We start from the raw sequence: 11,987 nt of genomic DNA, 5'->3' as shown, positions 1-11,987 counted from the left end.
AACATAACCTATGTGATGGGCAGGTTCTACCGAAAAATGTTTTTAAAAAAATGAACTTGTGACTTTTAAGTATACAAATGTTCTAATCCACTAAGTCACTTGTTAAAATAAATAAATAAATAAAGTCACCATTTTCTAGACTTTTAAAAACTACATAATTGTCTCTACCGACGTTTACCATTAAAAGTAAAATTTTTGTGAGTACTTTAATTTTAATATATCCGTAACGCACCTAAACTGGTGCAGACGAACTTTTTTCATGATAAATTTAAGTGGAGAATATAAAATATTTATAAATTATTTTGCAAGAAAGAGTTGCATATATATTATTATTATATCCAAAAAAGGGTGTCTCGATCGGAAAGCTTCCGGTCCGCTGTACCCCCCAAGTATGTACCACACCACTGAATATAATGTTAAGTGAAGTGATATGATCCTGCCTGCGCCTGCACCAGCCCAATTAAACTATACTTTCAATCATATGAACTAAAGTTAACGTAAGTCTTATCAATCATATCCCTTTCAGTTCAATTTTCTTAAGAACTCGGAATGCATGGATAGATGATCCATTCGCACATTAATAATTAATTAATTGTTATAAATTTCAATTGAGAATCCATGCATGCAGGCAGGACACCTCTGCAAAGGAACATATGAACAAAGGAGAATAATAATGGTGTATACCGCCTAGATCGATCAATATAAATTAAAATACTTAAATTGTGTCTGGTTCATGGATTTTATACACCAGGAATGAAAATCAAAATCATAATTAGTGTTTTGTTAACAAGAACACAACTATGTGATTTGATTATCTCTCCAATTAAAAATCTCATTTTCAAATTAAAAACGGGTATAATTCTATATTATTGGTAATATGATTTTTAGGTCTGGATTAGTGCTTTTAGATTTTTGTTTTGATTTTTTTTAATATTAATGGTTTAAATATTGGATGTCCTCAATCGTCTTGATTTTTTATTTTTGTATTTTTAAAACCTTTATTCACGTCATACATAACCAAAAATCAACATTGGTAATTATTCCAATTCCACCCTACTACCAAACATACAAAATACTTTAACCAAAACTCATTACTATATATTATTGCCAAGTATTTGATTTCCATTCTGATTTCGATTTCCATGTGCGAACCAAACACACCCTTATTTCTCCACTTTTTCACCTGTTAGCATCCTAATTGATGTCATTGAATTAAAAAGGCCACTAAATAAAAAAAAATTAAATAATCAAAATATTTTTATTGATAATTAAAAAGCATTTTCAAGTCAAGTAAGAAAGAAAATACATTGAAGAATGATGGGAGTCTAGCATGATTCATGTGTTATTTATTTATTTTTTAATATATAATAATAGGGAGTAATAATGATGAACATTCTGGTGTGTTAGTTTTAGCATGCATGTGCCGTTTTCAAAGATATATATAGATAATGATGGCGACATTACTATCGAAATCTGGAGATATATGTACCGTCCTAGATTTCATGCATACACTCATCAGTCCGTTTGTTCAACTGCTTTCATGTTTCATCTCTTCATTTTTCTTATTTCAAAACGACAGTGCATCAATTCTTCTTCAGTTCCTGCCCGGGCAGATCACTTCACTGTTAGTTAGTTGATGGCTTAATTTCTCGTTGATCAGTAATATATTTGACACTGACAATATAATAACAGTCATCCTCACTCACTCAACTCCTACCTATACTTATTAGCTATCTAGATAATGCTTAGTAATTAATACTATGGGTGGACCCAAAAAATCATCTAAGTGGAGACAAAGTTTAAAAATATATAATAGTTGGAATCTTTTTAATAGACTACATACATGATACTTATGGGCGGAGCCAAAGTGTAGTATCTATCCAATATACTTTCTCTAGAAGAGTAAAAATATACTTGAGTGGGGTGGCCGGAAATGTGAATTTTGTTTTTTTTGTTTTTTTTTTTTGTGTGAGTACTATTGACTCTATGAGAGTGTAGTTCTGTTCAACATACTTTCTCTACCAAAGTTCAGTCTGGTGACCTTCCCTCAACGAGAGCCACAAAGGTGTCAATTGAGCACAAGGTGCTTGGCTGAGAATATGAAATTTTAAAACACTTTGAAATGCTATAAAAATATTTATGACAAAATATGAAAAATAATCAATTAGATAAAATAAGTTGAATATAAAAGACACTATATTCATATATACTTTTTAATTTTAATTTCTTTTAATTAGATTAGCTTTTAAGTTTTCCTAAATTAATTCAAATGCGAGGAAATATAATATAAACTTTTATACTACATTAATTAAATGATTAAAACATTGTGACATAAGCTACTCAAACATTTAGTAATTTATACATAAATATAGATTTTATATATAAGTTAATGCTATATGTGTGTGTATGTTTGGTTAGGGACTTAGGGAGGTCCACTAATGCAGGGACGGATCTAGAAATTTTCTGCAGGCGAAATATTAAAACAAAAGAGATAGGTAAAAAAAAACACTTAAAAAATATAATCATAAATATTGTTGGATATAGGCAAAAAATAAAACACATCAAAACTTTAATTTATAAAAATATTCATAACAAAATATGAAATATAATTAATTTGATAAAATAATTCAAATAGAAAACACATTATAAATTACACATCTATCTCATTATCAATATAAATAAATAAATAAATATATATATATATATATATATATACACACACACACATACTGAAAAAAAAGCCATAAAAAAATTGTGCTATCTATGGGAATCAAACCGGCAAACCCACCACACTTTTCATAAGGTGATACACACATCTACCAGTTCATCCAACTAATTCATTGATTGCTATATATGTTTTCATATATTTATATCTTAAACATGTATTATACACACACATATATACAAGAGCTATATATGAGGTGGGAGTGGGGTGAGTGGGGACATCTGCCCCATTGTAGCTCCGTCCTTGCACTAATAATGGGCATGCACTAAGCACTATCACTACTTTCACAATTAGCATACCATGGACCATGGTGGCATGGTCCACTCTATAAGGTATATTAATGACATAAGGTTCATTTTAGTATCAATCATTATTGCGTGAACCGTTGTCCAAAACACATAAAGCGGATTATGCTAACTCATAAAATACATTATAGCACATAAATTACATTATTCTAAGTTTCTAACTCATAAAATACATTATATTATCCCATAAATTTTATTATTCTTACTCATAAAGTACATTATTCTAACTCATAAAATATATTATTTTATCCAAAAAATTTAATTATTCTGACATATAAAGTACATTATTCTAACTCATAAAATATATTATTTTATACCAGAAATTTAATTTTTCTAACACATAAAGTACAATACTCTAACTCATAAAATACAATATCTAATTCAGAATGTTCATTATTCTAACGCGTGTGCGGAACAAGGAATTTTTTAAACATCAAGACAATGTCGTCTTGGACCGTGGTCAACACGTGTGGACTGCATTTACCTTTTAGTATACTAAAATTTATTTTTAATACATTAAATATTCATTTATTAATTTTTTTTTTTTGGTGTACAAGATGTTATTTTTAAATTTACTATCTAAAAATAACTTTCAAAACATTAAAAATGAGCATTCAATATATTAAAATGAAATTTATGTCCAATGTGCACTACAGTATAATTTGCAATACTTTCATAAAACATATGTAGAAATGCGAAAACAGTGGTCAGCTTCCAAGTTGTTAAAGTATAGTGATAGTGGTGGCATTATATATATTCTGTTTTATTGTCGTTTTTACTTAGACCCCTTTGGGAGAAAATTATATATTTAAAATTTTTAATTCATTTTTTCAATAAATCTTAAAAATCAATGAGTGTTTGGAATGGGTACGTAACCAAGCAAGTAAAATATAATCATCGTAACCAAATGAACATAAAATCAATTCTTATCAATAATTTTTTATTCGGAGCAAAGTTTATTTTATACGTAGACATATAGCATCATATAGTAATTACACACTTTTCTCATCTCTAAAAAAAAAAAAAAAAAAAAAGTCTTGATGAGAGTATTGCGATAGGAATGGTTTGGAAGTAATTTTCCAAAATCTCACTATCATGCTTTTCCCCCATTAATTGAATACTGAATTAACTAATTTATTTAAACATAAAACTACCCTGTAATAATTAATAAATTAAACTTTAATGCCATTACCTTGCTCAAGGCTCAAGCAAAGAGAAGACAAAGGTACCATATCCCTTCTATTTATTATAAGGGGGAAATGGAATGTAAAATAATGGATTGGCTTACGTCCCTAACCTTTATTCTTTTAATATGTTTAATAATTAATTAATATAATTTTTATATACAAAATTAAATACTTTAATAAACATATAGTTATTAACGATCATTTATATACCATTCTCATGAAAAATTATATTATTCACCCACCAGATCCACTTTTCATCATGGACGGCTATAGTTAGCACGTAACTTTATTTCCTTATACTTACATACCAATCAGCGTCACAATTCGATGTTGAATGCAGCTCTCCAAGCCGCAACCCAACAGAATCCATTTTAGGTCCATCAATATTACGTTGTAGTTGCATTATTATTACAAAGATGAACTTTTAGTATTATAAAAACAAACCTATTTTAGTATTTCTAAAATGAACATCAAAATGTTTTATTAATGAATCTATTTGAGATCCATAATTACAATGTAATTGCATTACAATGAAAACGAGCATGCAGTATTTTGAAAATGTACTTTTAGTATTGTTAAAAAGAACATATTTTGTTTATTTAATGAAATTATTGGAAGATCTAATTAATTCTATCCATAATTATAATTGTTAAGTCAAAATTGAATTTTATATATAGAGTATATTTTCGCTTAACATTGGTCTTTGATTATATTGCTATATTATATGCAGAAAATAATAAGTGGTGAAGGTAACAATATGATTCGCAATAGAAAATTGGGCACGTGATTCCTACGAGCAAATCAAATTTACTACAGAAAGGGGTGTCAAGTCGATCCTAGGAAAGCACACACTTGATGTTGTCTCTTATCTGTAACAGTATAATGGCATTTTTTGTGATGGTTTTTATGCCTCTCAGAGTGGTCCATGGCAGCACCATATGCCTTTCTTGGCCAATTTGGAGGCCAAATCATTTGAGTGAGACCACCATCTCCACAATCAATTCTATACCTAGCTACCCCTACCCTACCTTCCATTTACTCACCCTATCTTTTTCCCTTTTCTCTAAATTTTAACCACTCACAAAAAAAACAAGAAATAAATTTAGTTCTTACTAATGTCGAAATGAAAAAATTATCGACATATAACATTAATGATCGAATTGAATTGAAGTTCATTTGGTGAATGAATGAGGGAGTAGTTAGGAGTAATTAAATATGAGATAGGACGTTCAGAATTTGTTTTGAGTGTTGAGTGTGAATCAGCGTGGCGCGTGTTTAAATGTAAGGGCGTACAACGATATTATATGGTGGGTTGGCAGTGGGAATCCACAAAATGGACATAGCCCCGACTAAAATGGTTTTTCATTAATGGCTTTTGGTGGGGTTGATATTATTCCATGGAGGGGAAAAACCCAAATAATGTGTTGATTGTTGCGTGGGGTTTCTAGCAAAGAAAGGAATCACACAATAGAGAAAAAGACTCCCTCTTCTTGTTGTGGCTAATAATGAAATGGACCCATTTGCTAAAGCAAATCCGTCCCTCTCCTCACTAAAGCCAACTTTTTTTTTCTTCCATACTGCATTGATATTTAAATTTTGTGTGATAAAATTAATTATGTCAATCTTGGTTGAATATTATTTAGAAACAACTCTATTCTGTAACGTTAAAAAATAAGTAAAATAATTAAATTTTGAATATAATCCTAAATTTGAAGAAAAAATTATAAAAATACCTTACTAAATTCTCTTCCATTTACTAATCATACAAACCCATTTCTTGATGTGACAATTTGTTGTAAGTTAAGATTTAAAAATAAAAATAAAAGAAAAACTAAGTAAAGAAAAATAGTCACATTAAGGGGTGGCGGCTAAGACGGTATGATTTTTGTAAGAGTGAAAAGCATCTCCCATAAAGAAATACAATAATGTTTAGAGTTAAAACTGCCTTCACCATTACCTAAGGGTATCCACATCTGTGATTTTTGTTGGGCTTTTTTGCAAATAAAAAACTTGATTTACAAGAACAAAACTATGGGAGCTGAGGCTTATTTTTTCAGAAACTTTTCTCTTGCAAATACAAAGATTTTGGAGGTGAAGGAAAACAAATCCGCAAATCGCGCGTCAGAGTGACTACCAGTTGACTAATTTTTTTTTTAATTGCCAACTTCTTCCTTTTTTTCTTATTTCATTTTCTTTTTTCTCCCATTTTTGTCTCTCCTACATAGAATTCTTAAAAATTGTGCAAAACCCCCAACTAGTGTGGATACTCTAAGGAATTACTTTTGATTCCAAGCAAGCTTAGGGAGAGTTTGCTCCCTCACCAAATGTATATTTAAAGAACAAAAATTATTGACACGAAAAGGTTAATACATGTGTAAATTGAATGGTCTCGTTATTAATTTTTATAGCTAGAGATGAAAAAATTTCCTACTCTCTAAAGTTATTTCCCCTGTTATATTTAGAAATGAATTTTATTACGGAGTATTAATGTTATACTACCATGGCACCATAGAAACTCTCAGCAATCAGATATGCAACTAAGAGATCAATTTTGCTTTGGAAATTTATTTTTAAAAAATGTATAGCAAATTAAGGATGGGAAAAACTGAAAAAGGAACCCAATTAATATGTTAAAATATAATGGTACGTGCAACTTCTCGTTTCAATAATGATTATATATTTTAATAAAATGTATAGCACCGGCTTTGTGTCGGTCAAGATCCGACGGGAACTTCAATCTCAAAGCGGCGGCGTACCGATCCTCTATGGCGGCGTTACGTTATAATTAAATTCCTCACAATAACTAGTATGTAAATAAGAATTAAAATATAGTATGCATTATATATGTAAGGTAGTTAAGGAAAAAAAAAAAGAAAAAAAGAAGCGACTTCCACTCTATCAAGTTTTGATGACAAATTAAATCATATTATAGGCTAGGTTCCACCTTACATAGTAGACCATGGTCTAAAATAATATCATTTTATATTAAGTGTCAATTATTAATGCATCATATTTGATAATATTATCATGGGTCACACTTCTGTGAGACCGTCTCATGGATCCTTATTCGTGAGACGGGTCGGGTCGGGTCGAAGCACCATGCAAATGTCACACTTATATGTGCAAATGTTATACTTATATGCTCAAATATAATACTAATTAGGAATACAATTTTTGTTACTTATAAGAGAAAAAGTGTTACATTTTTCATAATAAGTAATGTTGACAATTTTTCCTTACTTATAAGGGAAAATATAATACTTTTGAGGAAAAATGTAATACTTTTAAATCGAAATGTAAAAGTATAATATTTTTCCATAAAAGTATTACATTTACCCTTATAAGTAACAGAATTTTTATTCTTAATTAGTATTACATTTGAGCATATAAGTATGACATTTGTGCGTATAAGTGTTACATTTACCTCATGACCCGACCCGTCTCACAGTGAGACGGTCTCATACAAGTTTTTGCCCATTATCATATATAATGTTCATAATATTGTTCTATATATATGTCCATAAACCTAAATCTTAATTAACATGCATAATATGTATTCACATTCACTCTATAATAATAGGTTCATAATGTTCATTCTATATGTTCATAAAAACAAAATTAAATGTATATAAACATTATAGTAAAGTAATGACTTTATATACTTATAGATTTATTTTATAAAATAATTAAAAATATATCAATATATGTGTTATTTAAAAAAATATCAATTAAAAATTTTTTAATGATATTTTTTTATCAATTTTATTTGTACAAAAAGAAAAAAAATTCAAGTTGAAAAAAAAATAAAAAGAAAAAAAGTATAATAAGAAGAAAAAGAAAAAGGATCACTGTTGAGTTTTAATACTTAATATTATATTTTTATATTTGAAAGGTAGTTTTGGACAAAAAATTGCAGCAATTTCATTGTTAAGTCCTATAGCTTTAATTTATTAATTATAAGAGATTAAAGGCTACTACAGACCTTAATTGCACAACATACATGAATATGCTTTCAGTGGGATTTGCCCAAAAGGTATAGCTAGTAGTAATTATTAAAGACAACTTTGTTTTATTATAATTGTGTAGTAGTGAATGTTATGTTTCGTCAATATTTATACCATTGATAGAGTGTAAGTAAATAAGATGGAATTCTGATACAAGTTTATTTTTATCATATTGCAGCCTGCGGGTTCATTTTTAGTATACTACAAGTTTATTTTGATTTGTAATACACTAAAAATATCTTGCATACATTAAAAATACACATGTATCAAAATATAATGAATTTATTAAAAATGAACATATAATACAGTAAAAATGAAACTAATGTATTAAAAATGTACATGTAGCAGGATCCACTTTGCAACGTAAACCATTGCTATACTCGATATAACTTGTCACATATTTTGATGAAATGTTGGACTTGGCTCTAACTCCAAGCCGATCAAATAATAAAATATTAAGCTTCCCATATGCGGTTACGCACCTTAAGCATTAAAATGACGCACCTTAAGTACACAAATTACACCATGCACCTTAAGCACACAAACAAAACACCTTAAGAACACAAACCACACACCTAACGTACAAAAACAAAGCATCTTAAGAACACAAACCAACACTTAAAGCTTTAGGTTGATGCACCTTAAGTTTCAACACTGACGCACCTTAAGAACACAAATCACGCACCTTAAGAAGGAAAACAATGCATCTCAATTAAGAAGGAAAATCTGCACCTAAAGCTTTAGTTTTGTTTCTTAAGTTTCAACACTAACGCACCTTATACACACAAATCATGCACCTTAAGAAGGAAAACTACGCACCTAAGCAACCGCACAACCACACCTAAAAAAGCTAACCGCACGGGAGTGTGTGTGTGTGTGTGTGTGTGTGTAGAGAGGGGTTTAAATGAGAACACCCCCTAAAAAGTGTGAATGCATCAACACCTTCCATATGGAGAAATCAAATGTTAAGATCTTACGATTACTAAATTTTTTAAGTTTACAATAATTATAAAATGAGTTCGCTCTTAAAATTTTTCAATAATTATAAAATTGACCTTATATTTCTTTTACTAAAACCCTCAAATACTGGTGAACTCTGATGGATGACTAAGACCGGTCATCACTTTTCACAAGATGACCATTTTCTCATTTGATTCTACCCATATATACATACATATATATATATGCTGGCACATATTTATTATTATATTCCAGTAAAAGTTTTGTTTCACGATTATCAAAACTATTGTTTGGTACGTACATTGCGGGGGTTGAAAATTATTAACCTGATCTATTAAATAAGCTAGCACTTAGTAGATACCGTACGGACATGTTCAAAAGAATGTGTGTATATATATGTGTATTTCCTTTTGTACTGTTGTGAGTTGTTGACCGTATACTAAAATAATGTTTAGGATCTCACGTATGATTCTTATTATTGTTAACGTCGCAGTGGATATGATTATATATGAACTCTTAATTTAACTAACTGACAATCATAACTATGTTAAACAAATTAAAGTAAGTTGCCTCCTTTCAATATCATTAATAAAAAAATTTAAAAAAAAAAACTTGAACTACTTATTTAATTTAGTTATTTGAAATTTTCTGAAATCGCTTTCAGATAAAGTTTACGTCAATTTCTTGATTTGTATGTGTAATTCATACACAGAGACCACGCTAATTTTCTATGTATCATTTTAACTTTATCGGATGTTTGTGAAGTTAGAAACAGTAAAATTCATGTCAATATTTTTTATGATCTTAGTTTCGCCCGACTAATTCAAAGTCCACAGGACCTGTCCCTGACCTAAAAGTTCAATGTAACTGCATATTTACAAAAAATTACAATGGAAATAAAAAATGTTGTTTGACTAGTGATATCAAGGGTACAGGAAAATTATATTTGAAGTGATAGATCCATGCATGCAAAAGTACATTATGACAAGCAAGCTAAGGAGCCCTAAGATTTCCCCATATAATTTATTAGCACAACAAGGGAAGGTGAAGCATATATCACTATTGAAAAGAAAGTGCTTCACAAATTTGAAATGAATATAAATATATATCTATCTATCTTTGGTACCATCACATCCAAGTTTGCAATCAAGCACTTTTCTTTTCCTTAGGGGCAAACATCACTATACCAGAATGTTTGACAACAATGGTGATATTAAAGCTTTGGTGATTTAATTTTTTACTTTTTCAATTGTATTAATTGTTTCGGGACAGAAAGATTCAATAAGCAATGTACTTGTGGTATTGATGAAGAATTAAGTTTGGCGCATATATCATACGCAATGAGGTATATGGGTATTTATGATAGCTTCCAAAAGCTAGTGTATTAAATTGTAAGGCATTACAAGTTTTTATCCAAGGGAACTTTCAAGGGTTGACGTTTTCGCATTTTAAAAATGTTTCCTCTTAAACTAATATATATTTGTATATCAATCATTCCTATCATGTTTTGGGCAGTAGTTTGGAAGACTGAGTCCACCCTCCTGTTATCGAAATATGGTGCTAAAGGCTACACAAGTATACCGAAACAAAGTTGTGTCTTCATTTCTGGCTATAACTTTTGACATAGTAGTAAACGTTTGATCCTGATGATATGTTTCATATCATGTATATATTTCCTTATATTCTACTTCTCCATTTTCCTTTTTGGAGTTATTTAAGGTACAAGAAAAATAATATGTTTACGAATTAACCAATTAAATTTGTCATTAAACACTCAAAATACTTTATAAAATTGAACATATTATATATAAATAATAAATGTTCAGTAGTCCAACTATTAAGTTAAGTTTTTAGTAGAGACGAATTGAAGAACCTCCTTCAATTTTGTAAAATGTCATAGCTAGGTTAAGCAATTATCAAGATATAATTTTTGGCAAAGTATGTTAGAAAAGTAGAAGTGATAATTAAATTATCAATATCAAATGCCAATAAATAATTGTTTAATAATTGGTTATTAGAAATAGTTCTTCAAAATTCTCAAAAAAAAAAAAAGAAATAGTTCTTCAATATTAATTATTTTTGAAAAGAAAATAATATTTTGGTTGAGCTAGCTAGATTGTTAAACACTTGCTAAACTATTGCTAAGAGTAAATTATATTGTACGTGGACCATGATCTACATTGCAATGTTAAACACAGATAAATATTTATTTTTAGTATACTGAATGCTTGTTTTTTTATGTATTGAAAGTTTATTTTTAGGTAATATACTAAATAATGAACCTTGAATAAATAAAAAATAAATATTAAAAATATATTCAATGTATTAATAATAAAATTTATGTTAGTGTCACCTTATTAGGTGAATCATGGTGCATGCTATAATGATTGATTACTAAGTTAGATCCATTCATCATAATTGTAAATAAATAATGTAATCATTCTTGACCCTAGTCTTCTTTATCTGGCCCACCAACATGAAGAAGAAATGAAAAGAAAACTATTATAAAAAATTGATAAAATATTTTAAATTAGAGGTTAATTTAGGGAGAATCTTAAGAAGTGAAATTATACATTATATCAAGTTTTAGCAGTATCTCCACAGTTCAAATACTTCAAAACAAGCCTTGCCTATAATTTGTATGCTCCACTTTTTATTTATTTAACAAAATGATGAATTAACAATATTTTTTTATACTTCATATATATATATATATATATATATATATATATATATATATATATATATATATATATATATATATATATATATATATATATATATATATATATATATATATATATAT

The 11,987-nt window shown here is 28.7% G+C and overlaps 1 non-coding gene across 1 annotated transcript; it reads right to left on the bottom strand.

Moving 5' to 3' along the window:
- Positions 1 to 9,847: 9,847 nt before the first annotated feature.
- On the bottom strand, positions 9,848 to 9,954 carry LOC116031139. The gene has a single exon (XR_004100568.1). It is a non-coding gene; the product is annotated as a U6 spliceosomal RNA (small nuclear RNA).
- Positions 9,955 to 11,987: the final 2,033 nt, after the last annotated feature.

This window comes from Ipomoea triloba, chromosome 9 (assembly GCF_003576645.1).
Source record: "Ipomoea triloba cultivar NCNSP0323 chromosome 9, ASM357664v1".
Classification (NCBI taxonomy): Eukaryota; Viridiplantae; Streptophyta; class Magnoliopsida; order Solanales; family Convolvulaceae; genus Ipomoea; species Ipomoea triloba.
This window is presented reverse-complemented; position numbering and strand designations above follow the sequence as displayed.